We start from the raw sequence: 20049 nt of genomic DNA, 5'->3' as shown, positions 1-20049 counted from the left end.
GTTGATCAGTCCTAAGCAGGGGTCAAACACCTTTACAAGAACCTAAATATGCCTTGGCTCACTGATTAACCTCCATGGTGAAATGTAGTATAATTTTGGACATATTTTTTCTGGCTCCCATAACATCAGAACTCTTCTGGCTGTTGTATATAATTATAAAAATGTCCCTCTGACTTCTTGTTGCTGAAAATATACAGGCTGTTCTGTTGTTTTGTTTTGCTAAAAAAAAAAAAAAAAAAGTTCTCTCCGTCTTGTTTTTCTATCTTTGGCAGGTTCTGCCATGGAAGCTGTGGCAATTACTACAGCTGAAGTTGGACTAAGACTTAAGGTGACACCCTCTAGAATGGAGCTCTGTAAAGGTACCTGGGCTTTAGCTTCCCTACAGGGTTTAATACTAGCTATTTTGTTTATATAGTACGCCTCATCAGAACAAGAAACACTGCTTGTTTGTAACTGGTGCTGAGATCTTACTAGCTTTAACCACAGAGTAAACTAACACTGCAGAAGGAGATGCAGAGGGGCAGAAAGGGAGTAGGCATCGAAGTACACCATGCAAGAGCCTGAGTAATGGGCAAAAAATGGGAGTATAACCCTATGACCATATTTAGTTTCCACATGTGAATCTTGGCTGGCTGAAAGCTGCCCCGAATGCCAGCAAAGCCTGAGAAGCTGGAAATGTTTCACTCTGTGCATACAAGCAGAGTCATGACTCACGCAGAAGAGAAATAGTTTTCTTTTGCAAGAGGAACATTTTTCATTATTGACCAGGATACACCCAAAAATAGCTTTGCTTTCTGAGTGATTCTGTCAATTCACAGCAATGCTGTGGAGGTACAAAAACTGAAGAAGCTCCAGGAATTTGCTAATAAGAAGTAGAAATCTGTGTTTAAAGAGAGTGAGCCAAGTTCACTGTATATGTCAAATCCTTAAAGACAATGAATTAAAATTAAGGTAGCTTGGACTGTTCACTAAATTCCAAATGTCAGACAAAGAAATGAAATGACGGCCCAAAGAATATTAATGCAAGATATTTAAAACGCTGTGCAATTTAATCTCTTTGAGTAGGGAGCTCATTGTATAATCTCATTTACATTGTGTTTTATTTCTGATGTAATGCATTTTCAGCATCAAAAGTGAAGAATCATTCAACTTCTGTGAAAGATAGAGCACTCTTGATGCTTCTTGGAAAGGAAGAGCACTTCCGAGAATCACAGATTATTTGAGCCTGTTTCCACCAAAACCATTGGAATTTTCCAAGTTATTTCAATGGAAACTGAAATAAGCCAAGGAAAATCCCACCCCATGGTGAGGCAGAACATCATTAAAAGGTATTAGTAATCAGAGAGAGAGGCAACCAGGACTTATTTCAATGCCTTTTTTTTTTTTTCTTTTCCTCATGGTTTGCTCCAGTGACCCTCATCTTCTGATCTTAGAGGCCTTTTCCAACCTGAATGCCTCTGTGATTCTAACTTAGTTTATGAATGATACTGATCTAAACCAGCTGAAAATTAGGCTCTCGTCAACCAAAATGAGCTCACTAAGCTTAACACATCTCCCATCATGTTTACCCTGCTGTGATCTGGCTTTCTCTGAAGCACTGAATTTCACCCACAAAAGCGAGAGCGCAACCAGCCGCGGGCAGCGGGCCCCGTTTGGGGAGGCACAGCACAGGGTGCTGCAGGGCCAAGCGCCTCAGCTAAAAGGAGCACTTTGGCTGTATTTATCTTTTCTTAATCCACGAGGACACGCGTTGTGCGGTTAGAAAGCGCCGCTCTTGGGTTTTAGTCTAAATTAGGGAGAAATCCGCGGCCAAGCGAGCAGCCGGGAGCAGGCCGCGCCCCCGGGGCACGGAGCCTGGTGTAACCGCGGGCAGCTCCGCAAGGCGAGGCTGCCCTCTCCTGGCTAACCGCGGCGGCCTGCTCGGGAGAAAACACTGGAGCTCCGGAGGGAATGAGTTGGATCCCTCTTAATCCCATTCTTTTTTTTTTTTTTTTTTTTTTTTTTTAATCGGAACACCTCAATATACACCTACCAACGGGGGCTCCCTCTGGCTTACGAGGGGGTTCTTAACCCCCTGCGCTCGCAGTGACGCATCTGCCTACGTGGTGTCTGGAATAAAAAGTGCTTCCATGAATATGCTACATCAAGAAATCAAAATAAACAGACTAACTCACTGGCTCCAGGAGAACAACCAACTTCATAAAAGTGTATTAATGAAGTTGCTTGCACTTATATTTCATCTGGTAAAACATGTTTGTTGAGCGCTCTGCTGGTGGAAATACACCCTCCACTTTCATCCTAATAGAAGTGTTTCTAAAAGTCATCTATTACTGTAAGCATGGAGGGAAAAGTAATCTAATAAAGCACTCCCCCGAGGACTGCAAATATGGATCCAGCAAATTTCTGCTTTGACTTAAATCAGCACAGGGCTTCTTGCACAGTCAAAAAGAAAAGGCAGCAAGCACAAAGTTAGACAAGCCAATCTCCCACCTGCTAATAGCAGAGGAGTCAAGCCAGAGCAAGACTCGCTGTTTGAAATTAGGTGGTTTTGTTTTGTTTTGTTTTTTTTTTTCCTGCCTATCTTCCCTAGAAATTTTGGCTGAGACTGAGCTGAGCCAGAGCCTCCAGGAACACCAGGTAGTGCTGGAGTAATGCTAATGTACTCGGCAAACACAGTTTAGTCCTGTGTTGTGTTTACCAGCCCAACACAAAGGAGACACCCCTGTGAGTCTTATGGCACAGATAAAAATAAATTCCCTGGGGAGATGATAGTTTGACCTGTAATCGCTATTTATTTTGGCAAGAATAACTGATCCTCTGAGGGTGCCAGAGTGTTTTGAGAAGCCCAGTGCTCAGCATCAGGAGGTGCAGGAGCAATGCTGCTGGCGGGCAAGCTTTAGGCAATTGTACATTTGCTCAAGTTTTAGAGGATAACAGGCAGGCTAACACCAGGCTTGAATTGTTGCTGGTTAACATCTGGCTGTTTCGTGCTGTTCCTAATATCACAAAGCAGCCCTAGGCCTCAGATCGCTGGCTGGGTTAAATCAGGCAGGCAGATTCTGTTTTCAGAGCAGCACTTAGGCATCAAGAGCAGATTGGTGACTCTGGCACAACATCTATTAATAAATAAAAGCATCAGGCTTTGCATTTGAATAGGCCCTTTTCTTTGGCAGATCTCAAAGCAATTTCTAAAGCAGGGCAAATGTTATTATCTCCATTATGGTGATAGGTTATATGACAAGCTCACAGTCAGGGACTGGGCAACACTTGGCTCAACAACAAGCAGCAGCTGCTCTCCTTGGTTAAATGCCACACACCAACAGTCCCCAAAGTTGTGAGGTCCTGGCCAAGTGCACAAAACCCCTTAGCCAGATGGGCAAGAGCAAGTGCTGGAAAGCTGTTCCCGTTACCCAGTCAGTTCTTGAGGTAACTAAAGCTTCACGGAGGACTTGTCCTGAATCACAAACAGGCAGTGGTATTTTCAACATGCCCTGCCTTTTATATAGCTTCTGTTGCTTACCCATGCTCAGCTTCAATATAGTCCTCACTTTTCCTTAGGCAGGCATCCAAACTGACCTGCTCCTAGGATGAAATATTCTTTCATTTGAAAATGTCCTGTCAGGGAAAGTTTTGAACATGTTTCCATTTTGTGGGTTTGCTGCAGGCTTCCAGACATTTTTGCAAACATGGCAACCTTGCAGAAAGACTACCCTGCAGGTAGTCTGCTTCATAGGCAGGTAGTCATGCTTCATATGTAAACACTATATATGAACACCACAGCTGATGTTTTAGGTACTGAGTGATGTTATATGTTAAGGAAGAGACTTGTCACGGTCATTTCTGATTCTTAATCAAGATATCCAGCTGGCATCTCTCCCACATCCCTCTGCAAAATATAGATAATATGTATTTCTAGCTATGTTGCTTAGCTCATTAAAATGCTTTGACACATACACATTAGCTTGTAAGTCACAGCAATGAAAACTATGATTTGCAAGCTGCAGTGCCCAGTAATATGCAGTTTTATGGGAGCCATTCAGGCCATTTGTTAGCAGAGAGAAGAAAGGTCTTGCCCAACACATCGGCAATTCAGAAGGTGCACACGCATGACACAAACACGTACACACAACAGGCTCCTGCCGTTGGATACTGGCATTCATTACCATCCACCAGCTGCTCTGAACCATATGGGAAGCAGGCGTTCCAGTTCTGCTCTAAGCCACACCAGCATCGCCTCAGACTCCCAGGCTGGCAGTTTCAACCAAAAAGGAAAGGGGCAAGGGGGCAAAGGAGCCAAATCCCACCCTGCTGCTGATGTGATCCCTCCAGGAAGGGCTGAGGTGTGGTGCAGAAGAGAGAAAAGTAGGGAGCCACGATCTGTCAGATGCTGCATTTTGAAAGCTGTTACTACATTCAGTCTGTACTTTGGGAACATCTGGATCCAGTGTTGACAACCTGGCAGCAGCTGAAAGCTGTTGAGTTAGCTCAGACGTGATAAATGGAAGGAAAAAAAAAGTAACAAGTCATCACCAAAAGCAGTAGTTCCCAACCCATGAGGCAAGCCTTCTGAGTGATGCATGACAACGTTAAAGATAAGATATAGAAGTGAAAGCAGAAGTATTGCTGAGACTGAAGAACAGAAGAGAGACAGCTGCTAAGTTTATTATGTTTCTTCATTCTCTTTTTGTCTCCCAGGTTCAAACCTCAGAGAAAAAGTTTGCTGCTTGGTGATAAGGAAATATAGCACTATAGATCTCAGAAGGCAGGGGCACTGAGGAGTCATGGGTCATGGTATGATGGAAGAGAGAAGGAAAAGAAAGGATAACAAAAAGCTGCAGCTGTGAGGCATGCCTAAGACAGATTGGGTATTACTACCCTAAAAATAAATGTTTTAATCTGAAACATTTCCATATTTAGAATAGTAAAATCAGACAAAGCCAAAACATTCCTATTAAAACATGGAGCTGGATTTAGCTCCACCCAAAGTCCAGTGCAATTCTTGTAAAAATAAATAAATGAATAAATATTCTCATCCTTTAAAAATAATTATTGGCAGGTATTTTGCCCAGTTGTATAATTCTGGGACAAAATGATCTTCTGCACAAAGATAAACTGTAAGTTTATCACTTAGAAGAAGCTTAGAAGATAGTAAGAGCCAACTTCTATAATTTTTATGTATATCAACAACTCGTAAAAAAACTTCCTGTTCTATAAATAAACACGCTTCCCCAGATCCATAAAGTTACTGATCGTCTCAAGTGTATCAAGGCCAAAAAAGGGAAAGCTCCTATCTTACCCTTCTCTTCAAATTTGAGCATCCTGCTAGACTTTCTAAACCCTTTTGCTGAGGATGAAACTAGTGAGATTCAGTTCCACTGGATATCATCTGGTTGTTTTACTTAGTCCAAATCTGTGTCTGTTTTATGTCTTAATAGTTACAAAATTAGCAAAATACACCAGGTTTTGTCTTGGACTGCTGCCTTTCCTTTCACAAATACTGCAGGGAATCAGAAGGCAAATGGGAGAAATCATCAAAAATTGAACATTACTTGTTTATTTCCTGGGCCCTGTTGTTTTCACTCACCATCTTACTCCTTAGGGGACAGTTGCTTTAAATTCCACATCAGGCTTATCAGTGCTGCAGCACTGTCGTCCTGTTTGCCTACACAGCAGTTCCAGCACAATGCAAACACAAGCCACTGGCCTTGCCCCTGTACTAAAGATCAGACGATGTCATCATTTGCAAGATAATCATCATTCACCTGTAGGATCAGATGCAAGCCCATGAATTCAAGGGGATTGGATTTCATTGGTCTTGTGTCCACAGTTAGTCTGCTGAAGCTTCCCTCCAGGATCTATGCCATTAAATGCCTGTGCCATTTATAGTTCATATATCCTAGTCCACTCCCTTTAATGACTTTCATCCAGTCTGGGCCATGTCTAGGCTTGAAAAACCTGCTTGCAAGGCAAAGTGTGGTCATGAAACACACAAAGACTGCTAGGCTTAGTTCATCTCTTTTTGCCTTTCTTGAGTCCCAGGACTCATTTGATCAGATAAAAAGGTGAGTAAAGCTCTCCTCCTGCAATAGCAAAGCAAAGCAAAGGCCAGCTAGCTTCAGGACCTACTACAAATACCTGTCACTGGGCAGCAGTCCTCTCAAATGCTTTAGGCATCTACAGTAGGATGGGATGTCTGTCTACTGTAGAGAGGGAGCCTCTAGACCTGTATTATTTTTTGCTGACTACAGCAAGAGCCAAGATAATCAGCTTGGACTAACCTGACATTAAGACAGCCAAAAGCAGTTGAGATGGATCCCACCCACCAGATCCAGAAATGTTCTTAAGTGCTACACATGACATTGCTCCCAGTCTGAATAAATAGTTCAGTCAGGCAAAACATATTTTTTTTCTTTCATAATAGCAGAGCATCATCTTGAATTCATTTCAGAAAACAAAGAAATAAAACGTTCTCCACTGGGAAACAGTGCTGCCTTCCTTACATAATGTGTGATTCAAATGACAGGCTGCTGGGAAATACTGACATACGGATAGAGTCATGCTGCATGCAGATGAGGAAAACACATCAGCTTATCTTTGTGTAACCTGGACAGGAACATATGGCTCATATATGAAGAAATTAATATATTAACCTGTTTGCGTGCATGCAGATGCACACCCTGTGCAAGAACAAATTATGTTACCCTCAATGTGCAAACACATACACACAAACAAACTGACAAGCAGCCCAGAGAGGAATGGACAATTAATATAACTGAATGCATACTCATACACACAGGATGCACATTGAAAAATAATAATCTATAAAGTCTAATAACTCTAAAAAGCTGTATTCAGACTCAGAAAACAGCCAGTAAAATAGCCTTGCGACCAACGTAGCGAAAGTTTGGTTTCCAGCAGGTGGAATTAGAAGGCAAAAATCAGCAAATGGCATAATAAAGCACACTTGCTGAAGGTATCAGCTTGATATGTATCAGGCAAAATGAAACATGACAGCCATGCACTGACCGCAAACCTTGGGAAGCTTGTTCTGCCTCAGAAGCTGTAAGAGCAAAAAGGGCGCTGGAATCATGGCTTTCACAGGGCAGAGGCACTGAGCAAACTTCATTGGGCCACAGCCAGGTCATGGCGCTGATGACAAGTATGAAAATTATTTATTTACTCTGCTGGAACTGTCAGATACAGGGACTAGAGATGTCAAGTAGCAGGCAAAAGAATGAAACTGAAAGGTTGTTAGCCATGATGTTGGCCCCACAACTTCTGGGGCAGGTCCCAGCCCCTCGGCACTGCAGAAGGATGCTCGTCCCAGGGTCTGCCATGGGGTCCTCAAGGGGTCAGGAACCTGCAGCCACCAAAGCTGCAGGAAGATATCACCCCGTTCTGAGATGAGTGGCCACTGCAGCCATATTAGTACAAAATGAGGGTATTCATAAGTTAGACATGGAGAAAGTGCTGGAGTTTATTTCACTGTATGAATAAACATGGATGGGATTTCTAGGCCCAGAACAAGGAATACTCAAGGGGATTTATCAAGGAGAATGTGACAAATGATTGTGGACTGAAAAACAATGGAGAAGTAATATTTTCTACATCAATAATAAAGACTTTTTTCTCTGCTTTTACCTGAGCAAATCAATGGAGGTTACAAATGTTCAGAATAAAGCAATACATCCTAACCTAAGTTCACTGTTCAAAATGGCAAGAGTTTAGGCATAGAGCCAGGTTTAATAAAAATGAAATAGAAGCCATGGTTTGACTAAATCATTCTTCTGGATTTCTAGACTACATTATAAAGTGTTAGCAGCTACAGTACAGAGCACACAGAGCGCATGATTCATGTCTGTTTTACTCCAGTTGTACACTGGCTGAACATCCCCAAACTCAATAAATACTGCAGTAATCAGGCATGAAACCTGTCAAGAAAAAGGAAATACAAAACACAACAATCTATGTTACAAATTTGATTATTATTGTAGTGCATGGATCCTGAGAGTGAAATGAAGGATCTTTGTGTCAGGCAAATTGCTACCAACCTTGAGGCTTGATTGTGATTTTTGTTTTTCCTTGCTGCTCTTCCTAAAGGTCCCTGGTCCTTGACTCATGTGAAGGTGGGGTTTTTAAAAGGGACTCTGCCCCTCATTGGGCTGCTGATTAAATCTGAATAGTAAAGTTTTGAACTGCAAGAGACAAATAAAATGAAACCATGTTTTTGTCATCATTGTTTTCAAACTCTTCTGATTTTAAGCCAATGTGAGCCTGGAAAGCCTTGATTCATCATTTTGTAGAGCCTAGAGCGCACGCTGACCTGGTGTGTCTTTGGTCAAGATTTAATATTTCAGAGTTTGATATTGCCTGTTAGACTCTGAAATAGTTAAAATTAAAGGAGCATGACCTAAATAAAGGCAGTAGAGGCCAACATGGAAAATAACAAGACAAACCAGTAGCACCGATCTACCTTGATGATTTAAAACCTCACTTTGCCGGATTTATTGCAGAGGCCATTAACTGCTATGCCCAACTACAAAAACTAATGAGACCATTAAGGGGAAAACTAAGGAAAGACAGAGACAACTTGACTTCTTTTGTAACTTGCTGCTTGTAACTTGATTGTTAAACTGTTAGCATTGCCATTTGTGGTGGTTTCCCCCTGACAGGCAGCTGAACTCCACATTTGCTCTCTCACTCCCATTCCTCAAAGAAAGAGGGGGAGAAAATATGTTGGAAAAGGGTTGAGGTAAAAGCAGGGAGATTGCTCACCAGTTACCATCATGGGCAAAACACACTCAACATAGGGAGATTATTATAATATTACCTATTACTAACAGACTAGAGCAGTGATAAACTAAATGCAAACCAGAAACACCTTCCCCACACACACATCGACACTCCTCTATGTCCTCCCCCCAACATGTTGCAGGGGAATGGGGAAATGGGGCTGTGGTCAGTCCCTGATGCTTTGTCTCCGCTGCTCCTTCACGGTCCCTCTCTGCCCCTGCTCCCCATAGGGTCCCTCCCATGGGATCCCATCCTTCCTGAACTTATCCACAGGCAGCAGGTCTTCAAGAACCGCTCCCACATGGCTCTGTACCACAGGGTCCATCCCCCAGGAGCAAACTGCTCCAGCACGGGTCCCCCACAGGCAGCAGCTCCCCCCAGGCCCCCTGCTCCTGCGTGGGCTCCTCTCCACGGGCTGCAGCTCTGGCCCGGGGCCTGCTCCTGCGGGGGCTCTCCATGGGCCGCAGCCTCCTCCAGGCCACATCCACCTGCTCCACCGGGGGCTCCTCCACGGGCTGCAGCATGGAGATCTGCTCCATGTGGGACCCATGGGCTGCAGGGGGACAGCCTGCTCCACCAGGGGCCTCTCCACAGGCCGCAGGGGAACTGCTGCTGTGTGCCTGGAGCACCTCCTGCCCTCCTGCTGCACTGACCCTGGGGTTACATTTTCTCTCTCCCTCTCACATTTTCTCACTCCTCTCCCCCAGCTGCTGTTGCACAGCTATTTTTTTTTCTTAAATCCACTCTCCCAGAGGCCAAACCAGCATCACTCATTGGCTCGGCTCTGGTCAGCAGCTCCTTTTGGAGCTGTCTGGAGCTGGCTCCGATCTGACATGGGGCAGCTGCTGGCTCACAGAAGCGATCTCTGCAACTCCCTCACCACCAAAACCTTATCAGGTAAACCCAATACACCTTTTAGTACATATTTGCTGGATTTTGGTAATCTTGTTGCCTGGATTTTGGAGCTATTAATACATGGTCATGGAACAATTTCCTAGTCAATACAACAGAGAGCTCCGTCTGCTGGGAAGAAATAAGGGCCAGATTCTCTTGATAAGAATCATGCTAAAGGCCATGATTCCTGTGTTGAAAGAAATGATAGGAAACATTTAGCTAACGAAATTCAGATTAGTGAGATATCAACAGAGAGTTTTTGAAGCTGCTTGTTGTTAAGTGTAAAACATATCTGACAAACAGCTGTCATCGGCACTGATTCATAAATCAGTCTGCAGCTTGCAGCTAACAATTCTGTTGATATCATCCTCATTTTCCTAAAGTATAATATGCTATGCAGTACTCTGAAACAGTCCAATACAATTTGTAGATTACAGGATGGGTTCATGCTTGGAGGTTTTCTGGTGATGTTGGCTGTCAGAGGTCTGCTTGGGACACCAGAGCCCATGGCCCTGAAGATTGGCTGAAGATTCTGCAGCTCCTTTAAGAGCCTAGTGATCCTAAAAAGACTCAAATGGGTGCCACAGGGGGTAAACACTGGCCAATTGTTGATTTTGAACCTGAGCTTCTGATTTTAATCATTGCATTCAGTTACACAACCAGAGGTCTGCTCCATGTGCTCTAATACTCAGTGCACACACTGTGCACTCAGTACACACATTTCTAGGTGTGTGCAAATGACAGCATCAGTATTCACGCACAAGGCTAGATACCGGTTTTAACGTCGTCTTATTTATTTTTCAGATGAATTTTAAAGCCAATCTTCAATCCAAAGTTGTACTCATATGCCTCAGATGAGATTCATTTTGGACTTTTGGGCAGCAGAAAGTGACAGTAAGTAGTTCTGTGCTGGGTTTTCTCTTTTGGTGATTATTTTCTAAGGTTTGGAAATGCTACAGTAGAGCTTCCAAATCAGCAGGTATATAATGATTGTTTTAAACTAAGCAGAAATAGGGGCCTTGTGCTATAAAGATGTGATCATCTGCAAAAATGTAGATGTTGAAAATTGAAGGACCTCTGGTAAGCCTTCATTAACATGTCAAAGTGTGTGTGGTTGTTCAGAGGAATGAAGTTTAGATGGTTTTCCACCAGTGTAGCCATCATTGTATGATACTGTGGGGTAGTGATGGAAGCTGCACAGTTCTGGGTTCCTCCACAAAACTAAATCCATCCCTGCGCTTCTGGTTGTTAAGTGATTACAGTAGGTCTAATAAAAACAAAATCCTTACCTGTACAATTTTAACCTCACGTAGTACTGGCAAAACTTCATTAGCTTACAGACTGCCAACCTGAAAGCTATTAGATTAGAATTAATATCAGTTGGTGGCTTACCATATTTGAGAAGAACAAAGATCCCTGCCCTTTTTGAGTATGCCATCAAGAAAGATCTAGCATCTTGTAGAAGTCAATGTATCTATCAGACACGTTCACACTGTGACTCCTATTTTTTGAAAAAAATAGTTTAGTTTAAAAGCATAAAGCCTTTTTTTGTATCCTCTACAATGCGGAGAGAGAATAGCAATGAAATGAATGGCAAGGCTCTGTTAGACACTCAGAAGACATCCTCTCCAGACCTTCTTTACAGTGAGCTTTTTACTTTTGGTCTTTGAGCTACAGAGAAGATAAGAGGTGACAGGAGCGGCTGTCACTTTCGGTTAACAGTGCTTTGCCAGGTCAGTGGCTTCACGCTCTTGGGGGGAGTGCTCAGGCTTTGCGGGTGCCAGGGGCAAAGTTGAGACCCTTTGCTGTCTCAGCCTATCTCTTCAGTGAAGCAGGGTTCACCTGCTCTGGTGGAGATTTTGCTGCATCTGGATCATTGTTCTCATACTTTTAAGAGTATTTCCACCTCCAGGTGTTGGTGAGAACTGGAGACCTCCTGTAGCCAAAGGGCATACGTTTCATTACAGTTATGCCATGGCTGTGTTATAAGGGTCAACAACGTGATCACAGTTTGTGGGATATGCATATCATATTTTTAACTTCTGTTATACACAATACAGTGTTGTTTTGCTGCTGTTACAGTTGGCAGACTTTCGAAAAATGTTGTGTAAAATGGAAAGCTTGCAAAAAAACTTTCTTTCCAAGCTCATAAAGGAACATTTTGCTTCTGTGTTTCATTAGAAGGCAAAGGTTCAGAAAGTTGTCCATATAGCTGGAAAAAGCCTTGTGTACTTTAGGGACAAGAGCAGGAGAACTTAAGAAGCAACTCTGTGAGTTGCTTTCCATCTGTATCATCTTTTTAACCCTTTTCATATTTTCAAAGGGACAAATTCTGAGTGGGGAGCAGTGAGCCATTTGATCTTTAATGCTCCACAGATTGTAATTTGTAGATCTTCCTTATGACCAGTTAACATCTTCTGTCCATAGCAGTAGGGATTCACAGTCAAAGGTATTTTGAGGCTATCTCTGACCCACATTGTTAAGTTTCATAGCATTCAGTAGGTCAGTAGTGAAGAAAGGGGCCTGCTTAGAGCCTCAGTATTTTTCATAAAGCAGCAACATCAGTACTATTTATTAACTTCAGAATTCTTGAAAGGTATTTCAGGTTAACAGAAAACAAGCTTTTACATGAAGTTAGAAAATCTCTACACATTTGCCTAGCCAGTGCTATAGTTCTTCAGCAGAACTTCACATGTAAACTCATGGCAAATGCAGCTTTAATTTTATTCTTAACAGGGGATAGACAAATCAGGTAGTTTTTATCATCTCCCCTCCAGTGGATACCAAGAACCTATGCTTAAAATTGATTTTTTTTTTAATCTTTTAAGCATGAGTACCCTGGGGCTGTCCCATAAATCACAGCCTATTTGCCTTCTTAGAGAACTTTTTTCTTTTTTTCCAAGCAATTAATGAAAGAAACATCACTCAGAAATCAAGATGTTCTTTCTGCCAGACAATATCCTATGCTACCTTGCTGATCATCTCATTCCTGCTACAGAAACTGACAATGTGGAAACTGACATAGTTAAATGCTTTATTTATATATAAGCAGGAGCCTTGGATCTCTTCAGTTAGGTACCAGCGTTTGCAGTCTGTTTTCCTAGACACCCTGCCAAAGGAGAAAAGTTTCACCAGAAGACAATGCCATGCACCTAAGCTGAACTTTCCTTCTGAACTGCTCTATGCAGATTACCTGCACCCAACAAAGCTGCTTCAAAAAAGTTTTTTTTTTGTTTTTTTTTTCATCAGAATGGAAGTTAAAAGCCAAATATCCTCAAGAATCACTAGCCAGATTCAGTATTCCAGTAGATGTTATTGTATTTTTTTTCCATCAAAAACAGTTTCAGATAATATTCTGCAGCAACTTTTTAATTTCATTGTAATTGTAAATTAAAAAGCTAGCTGCAAATTAGTTTCTACAGTATTGAAATAATTCACAATTATCATTTCAGCTTTTCTGCTTCATAAAACATGCATTTTCATATGCTTTGCTATGATCTGTTACCTAAAAATATGGGAATTCCTCCAGAGCTGGAGTTCCCTTTTACAGCCTGCCTTAGAGCTGGCTCTTAAAATGTGAAGTATAAGAAAAAATCTTTGCACAGATCCCTCTCTCCAGAAGGCACTTCTTTGGGAACCTTGTGTAAACAAAGCTAACACTGATTAGGCAGTCCTGGGGTCCTGGGACTGAAAAACAAAACAAAACGAAACAAAAAAAAACTTGCATTACAGAATCATGGAACCACAGAATGGCTGAGGTTGGCAGGGACCTCTGGAGGCCATCTGGTCTAAGCCCCTGCTCAAGCAGAGACACCCTGAGCTGGCTGCCCAGGACCACGTCTGGGTGGCATTTGAAGATCTCCAAAGAGGGAGATTCCATGACCTCATTGGGCAGTCTGTGCCAGTGCTCAGTCACCTGCACATAGCACAGAAGTGCTTCCTGATGTTCAGAGGGAACCTCCTGTGTTCCAGTTTGTGCCCTTTGCCTCTTGTGCTGACACTGGGCACCACTGAAAATACCATAGCTCTATCTTCCTTGCATCCTCCCTTCAGCTATTTACATACAACGTATGATTTATGTAGATATGAAGTCCTGGTTGCTGTAATTCCACTGACTTTGGCTGAAGCAGTTCTGGACTTTTTGTGAGCGTATGCGGTTCCTACCTCACATCTAGCTTTGGAGAACTGAGCATCCTCCACCAAGCACTAAGCACTACCTGCAGGGATCCTTATTAAGAAAAGTTGAACGGAATCCACTACCCTGCCAAATAGACTTGGACCTGCCTAGGACAGACCTCCACATTCAGAATTGAGATATTTCTCTGGAAAACATATGTAATGTAGCAAATCTTTTAAATCTCTGTGATTCAGAAGAGGATAAATTCTACCTCCTGTGTGCATTTGTGCATTAGTAACTACATGGACTTTCACACTGTCTAGTGAAGGGGTGTTGTGTGGCACAGCACATCTGCCACACTGCGCCCTACGTCTCACCTTCAACTAGAGGCACACTCTTGTCTGGTGTCCCGTGCTTGCCAGGTCCTAGCCAAGCCACCTGGAGTTGCTGTAGGAGATGAGAATAAGGCCTTTCCCTCTCATGCCTCAATGCCAACCGCTTCTGGTAAACAACTGACCCATACAGATAGCCCGTTTCAGGAGTCACTGGAAATAGCCAATAACCCCCTTAACTAAGGCTGAGGAGAGAAGAAAATGCAGGCTTTACTGGTAGGAAAGGTGTATATCACGGAGTGTGGGGAGGGTGGCTAATAAATGAATAGCTGCTTTCTCAGAAAGTATTAAATTATTGTGGTGAGCTGCTGGCAGCGCTGTGTACTGAGATGGATAAAAATCAGAGTCAGAGCTGGGATGTGTCATAAGGAATTTAATTACCAGATTTCTGGCTATCAGCGTTAGAATTCTGATTGGCTTCTCAATGGAAAAATAAGAAAAAACTAACGTTTTGATGTAGAATTAATGCTGTTTTAATTAGAAATAACGGTTTAATTAAAAATGATGGCTAACTGTTCATTGTAAAAGTGCCATGATTGTTTAACAAAATATTTGTGCATGGAAGTGGATAGTACTAGAACAACACCTGCTTTTTACAAGGCACCTTTTATCAGTAGATCTCATTAGTATGACCCACTACGAATAGGATAATCTTACAAAAGCACTTGGAAATGTTTATTAAACATTAATGAGTTCTGTCCACAGCCCTTGGGGGTAAAAACATGCATTTATAACAATTTGCCAGTTGGATAAAATGAGGCATGTGGTTTATGCAAATTATTAGAGGTCAACACAGAAAAGCAGCACCTTGTGCACCCCGAATGCACTTGTCCTCATCGAACAGCTTCCGCACACTTTGCATTTGTACTTTATTGAACTGAATTTACAAAGACTCTTCTAAAACACTGCTGCCACAGCTGCAGGCAAGATAGCATTTGGAAAAATATGCAATAATACACTTATTAAATATGAATACATTCAAAATAAGAGGCAGGCATCATGGCTCTGTAGAAAGTCCATCTTCAGAGCCACTGGAGTTTGGACGTAGGTTATAAAGCGGAAAGATGAATTAACTGCTGAGAAAAGAAATTTCCGTTCCATATCCACCTCCCTATTTCATCTCATATTCCTCCTTTTCTTGTTTGTTTACAAAAAAATCAACATATTAATGGAAAATAATAGTCTGTCACCCAAGCTTAAGTGGGAGTGGGTTAGCAACAATCCGCTGCGCAATCTCTTACGTCTGGAATCTGGTTATAAATCAGAGCCACTGGCGGTTATCCCATTTTACTGCTGTACAACAATGCGGGTAGAAAGTCTTTTCGGACTTATTTTTTCAATAAACAGCGAGAGGCAGAACATGGGGATGCCTACGTGCGTGCCAGTCTGGAAGAAGCCCTCCCTGAGGAGCAGCTTTTCTGAGCGCTGCCACTCACGGCGGGGATGGTGGTGGGGCGGCAGCACGGGACCCGCATGGGGCTCTTCTGCATGGCCCCATGGCCCTGCTGACTGCTCCACACGCATATCGGCAGGCAGATAGCTCAATGGTTTGCAAAACCACCCTGATGAGAATTTTAAAGTTGCTTCCAATCTATAAATTATGTTTTCAGAGACACTATTTAAGGGAGCTAACAAGCCACGTTGATATCGGCCAGTCTGCAAAAAAGCTGAAGCGTTGTTTGACAAGCAGGAGTGGTGACATTTCGGAAAGATTGTCACAACATTAGTTATTTAATATTGTACAGAAGTCAAAGACTCTTCCCTGCGCAGGGATATTTCTAACACAGATTCAGCACAATAAATACTGAATACTGACAGGATTACTAGCAGCTAAAAGTAAGAACTAATTGACATTTTGGACACTACAGGAGGGGTCTAGTAAGCAAACCTTGTTGAAGTTTTGTTGAATATTCAGGTACAGATGCTAAGACGAGAACATAAGCAGCAAGTGATTAAAAAGGTAAATACTATTCAATTATAGTCTCAGTAGTTATGTTTTTCTGGTTATTTTTAAATCTACCTAAGGAGCAAATATTCATGATGTGATTTTTAAAACACAGTTCAATTAAACATAAATTGATTAATTTTAATCTTCAAGGAGCTTTAGGTAATTGTTTGAGATAATGAAATGAACATGTAAAATACCTAGAGGTTCGTAGTCACTGCAGGCCTCTTCTCTGGGAAGCAAAAATCAATGTTCTTGTCTATGTGAGACAGAACAGCCTAATAAATGAACACCACCCAAAAGGTTCATCTGTTCTCTCAAAGTCTGTACAGTAACAATGTTCCTTTGTTTTTTGTTTGGGATTTTTTTTTCAGAAGATGTCATGCTCCTTTAAGTAGTTGGACACGTGCTTCTCTTCTAGCCCCAGTATACATTTACTACTTTCTACTCCATGTGGTACTGCAGAACCACCGAGGCACCTTCAGGGACACGTAACTGCATCTGCTGCTGGCAGCAGCAGCTGCACCACTGTCCAACAGGTCACAAATGCAGAACCCATGCAGGATCCAGGAAAAAGCAAATCTGACTTGTCCGTGCCGATGAAAGTCATCTAGGTTTTTAAAACAAATTGCAACTTTGAACTTGAGATTTGATCACATCATGAATGGTTAGCAAATGTGGGAGCTAACACCACAGTTTCTGTTCTCACATTTCAGAGTAGCACTGCCAGTTTGTTTATCTTCAGTCAGCCAATTCTAGCTCTTTAATTCAAAGGGAGATCTTACATGATATAGTCATGTGTAACAAAGGAAGACAGACTGCCTTCATGATAGGTAAACCTGTTAGTTTACCTATCAGAATAGCAATCGAAATGAATACTGTAGATGAGCAGCCTCCAGAAATATCCTGAAGGCATGACAAGGTTATTTTTTTCCTGGGCACAATATAATTACATAATACCACTATGAGAAAGACGATTGTTGTATTCAAATTATCCTGGCAGCTGTAGATTTGCTACAATAGCTTTATTAATGCAATCAGAAAATAATGCTCCAAGTCATCTTGAAAGCCCATAGCCCAATTCAGCCATGGCTTTCATCCTGTTGACATCAAAAGAATCAGTCAGTGAGTGTTGTCTGCTCAGTCAGTCCCACAGGAGCAGAAGGGAGAGACAAAAGATGTACAAGGTATCTTGGAAGCAACAATGGCTTGTTTTTAGGATAAAACCAACTAGCAACCCTAAACCCCATTGATCACTCCTTAACCCCAAACTTTGAAAATTTTACTCTTGGCTTCCACTAACCAAAGAACTCCTGTCATTGGGTGGTTTTTACAAAGGGGGCCAGATAGAAGTCAGCACAGGGACACTGGGAAGTGAGAATACCTCACCAAGCAACTCAGCTGAGATGGAAAACAGAGGTTTAATAGAGATCATAAATGCAAGAAGCATTTTGAACTATGACACAAGGCCCAGACAATCATTTTGTTATAGGTGGGAAGTCATTGATTCTTATCAAGCAAGCAAAACTGGAACTGAGCATAGCGTACATCAACGCATTTTAAATTCACAGTGTGGAGAGAAGGAAATTTCTCCCCCTTTTCATTTCTCTCCCCATTCTTGTTAGCTTAGGTAGCTGACTGAAAAAAAAACAACCAACCAACCAACCAACAAACAAACAAAAACCCTCAGAGATGAACTCAAGCAAATGGGAGAGTTATGCTAAGGAGTTTAAAAGCACGAGAGAGTCCCACTTGGGCAAAGAGCAGCATGAGTGATCTGAAGAGCAGGCTGAACGTGGGAGACGAAGGTAACTGGAAATGCAGTGCTAGAACCTATTGCTGCCGCAGGGCAACTGGAGCAACACTGCAGGCTATGAGTTAATATATTTACTTATTTATTTATTATAAAAAATAATCTAACAACATATCACATGAACAAGAACAGAGGCAGAAAAATAGATAACATTCAAGAAGCAGTCAGGCTGAGCTCTAAGAAAGGAGTACCCAAGGAGTTAAGAAAAAAAAACATCCTATGCAGTATCTTTGGGTCCAAATAGCTTGGAAAAATCAGTCTGAAGTTGTTTGAAAGCAGCTGTGGATAGTGTGTAATGCTCAGTAGTTTCAGGCAATAAAGTATCCTGGAGGTTAACTACACAACAGAAGAGTCTGAGCACACAGAAGCAGGTGATCAGTTCATGTTTTTCAATTTCCATTGTGCTCAGTACTTTGTATATGCATATCTCAAGTGCAGTCATTTATAATGTCATAAGCATAAGTTTTAAAAAAACATTCCTCTACTGCAGCACTGACCAGCTCTCTGACAGAATTAGCATGGCTCCTTGAAAGGGGAGACTAGTTAATGATATGCAAACTCTTCCTATTATACTGTTTTCTGACAGGTTTTTTTTTTTTTTTTTGAGAACTGGTCATTTACCGGACAACATTTCATGTTTTTCAAAAAGCAGATTACCAGAAATCTAATTATGTATTTTTTTTTTGTCCTTAAAGCAGATTACCAGAAATCTAAATTATCATTTTTTTTTCTTTTTTTTTTTCCTTAAAAAACAAAACAGTTCAAGATTGTCCCTGTGGTGGTTCACGAAAGCTTTAGCTGTCTCCAGTCCCCTCTGTTGCCCAGGTTTTCTAGCTGGGCTAGATATCGTCTAATGAGTCCTACAGCAGGTCAGTAACAGGGAAAAAACCACCAAGGGAGGAGCGGTTTGTTTAAGAAGCCCACACAACTGAAGATTTTGGAGCGTGAAGCGTGCAGACTATTGCTCTCATGAGACACTTGAGGTATCAAAACAAAACCATTTTCAATTGAAAACATGAGCTTCATTTTTCATCATAAAGCAGAATTTTCATTAAGAAAAATTATTTCTGAGCAGCTCCAAAAACAACAGTCCAGTGGCAAACACAGTTCAATGGCTTATTAAAACCAAAGTGTGGAATTTACATGTTATGAAATTGGGGCACGTCCAGGATCTTCTCGGAAAAAAAGAACCAGGGGACCTTTGCTAATCATTAACAGCCACGGATGCCAGTGATAACACCTCGTCCAAAACCTGTTACCTCCAAAACACTGCATCTCCCTACGACCTGGTGAAGTAGGAAATCGGGAAGGGTTCAGGGGAATCTCAGCAACTAACAGATGTTTATTTTTGCCCAGATTCATTTCCTGTGCCATCAAGCAAACGATTCAACGTGCATACCTCCTTTTCTATCTGCATTACGGTGGAGCAGCCCTTCCTACATCTGATTGCTGCTGTTATCAGCAAGCACTGAATCACAGACAAGGTGCATGCTAGCAAGAAAGGTGTCAGACACTTTCTGAACTGAAGCGACTCCCCAAAGCACATGTTTGAAAACCCAAATGAGCGAGGGACAGCCAATCAAAGTACTTTAAGGTCATTAAAAAGCTCTTGTTCCTTCACACCGGGCAGCTGTGGTTGTTTACTGCCATCAGTTTATTGGCAGCTGTGAACTTGTAAAGGCTCTCAGAAAGCAGGCACTAGCTTAGGGTCATACTGAAGCATCTTAATGAAGATTTTCCAACAAAATATTTGCTACCCAAGGGCTGTAACATTAAGAACCTTTCTTTTCAGCACTCTCAGAGAGTATGTGAGGATGGCACGAAATGACACAGCACTGAGGAGAAGAAGGTGAGTGAGCACCTCAAGAGCAAGCACACTGAGCTGGATCTGGCCCCACCGGCTGGCACCCTGCCGGAGCACTGCCGTCTGCAGAGGGCTGCAGAAGGACAGGCGGCAGGGATGGACAAATGGACAAAACAGCTGGGAGTCTGTCTGTCATTGCTATGACAGACTGAATGTGTCAGCAGCCCTGGGACGGGGAAAGGCTGACCGAGTGCCTCAAGAAAGGGTCAGATAACAGAGACGGTAGCTTGC

At 42.2% G+C, this 20049-nt stretch overlaps 1 long non-coding RNA gene across 1 annotated transcript; it reads left to right on the top strand.

Annotated features, from left to right (window-relative positions):
* Positions 1-24: 24 nt before the first annotated feature.
* Positions 25-13332, top strand: LOC118160938. The gene is made up of 4 exons (XR_004747768.1): positions 25-359; positions 1126-1328; positions 10492-10581; positions 12591-13332. It is a non-coding gene; the product is annotated as an uncharacterized LOC118160938 (long non-coding RNA).
* Positions 13333-20049: the final 6717 nt, after the last annotated feature.

Source organism: Oxyura jamaicensis, chromosome 1 (assembly GCF_011077185.1).
Source record: "Oxyura jamaicensis isolate SHBP4307 breed ruddy duck chromosome 1, BPBGC_Ojam_1.0, whole genome shotgun sequence".
Taxonomy (NCBI): domain Eukaryota; kingdom Metazoa; phylum Chordata; class Aves; order Anseriformes; family Anatidae; genus Oxyura; species Oxyura jamaicensis.
This window is presented reverse-complemented; position numbering and strand designations above follow the sequence as displayed.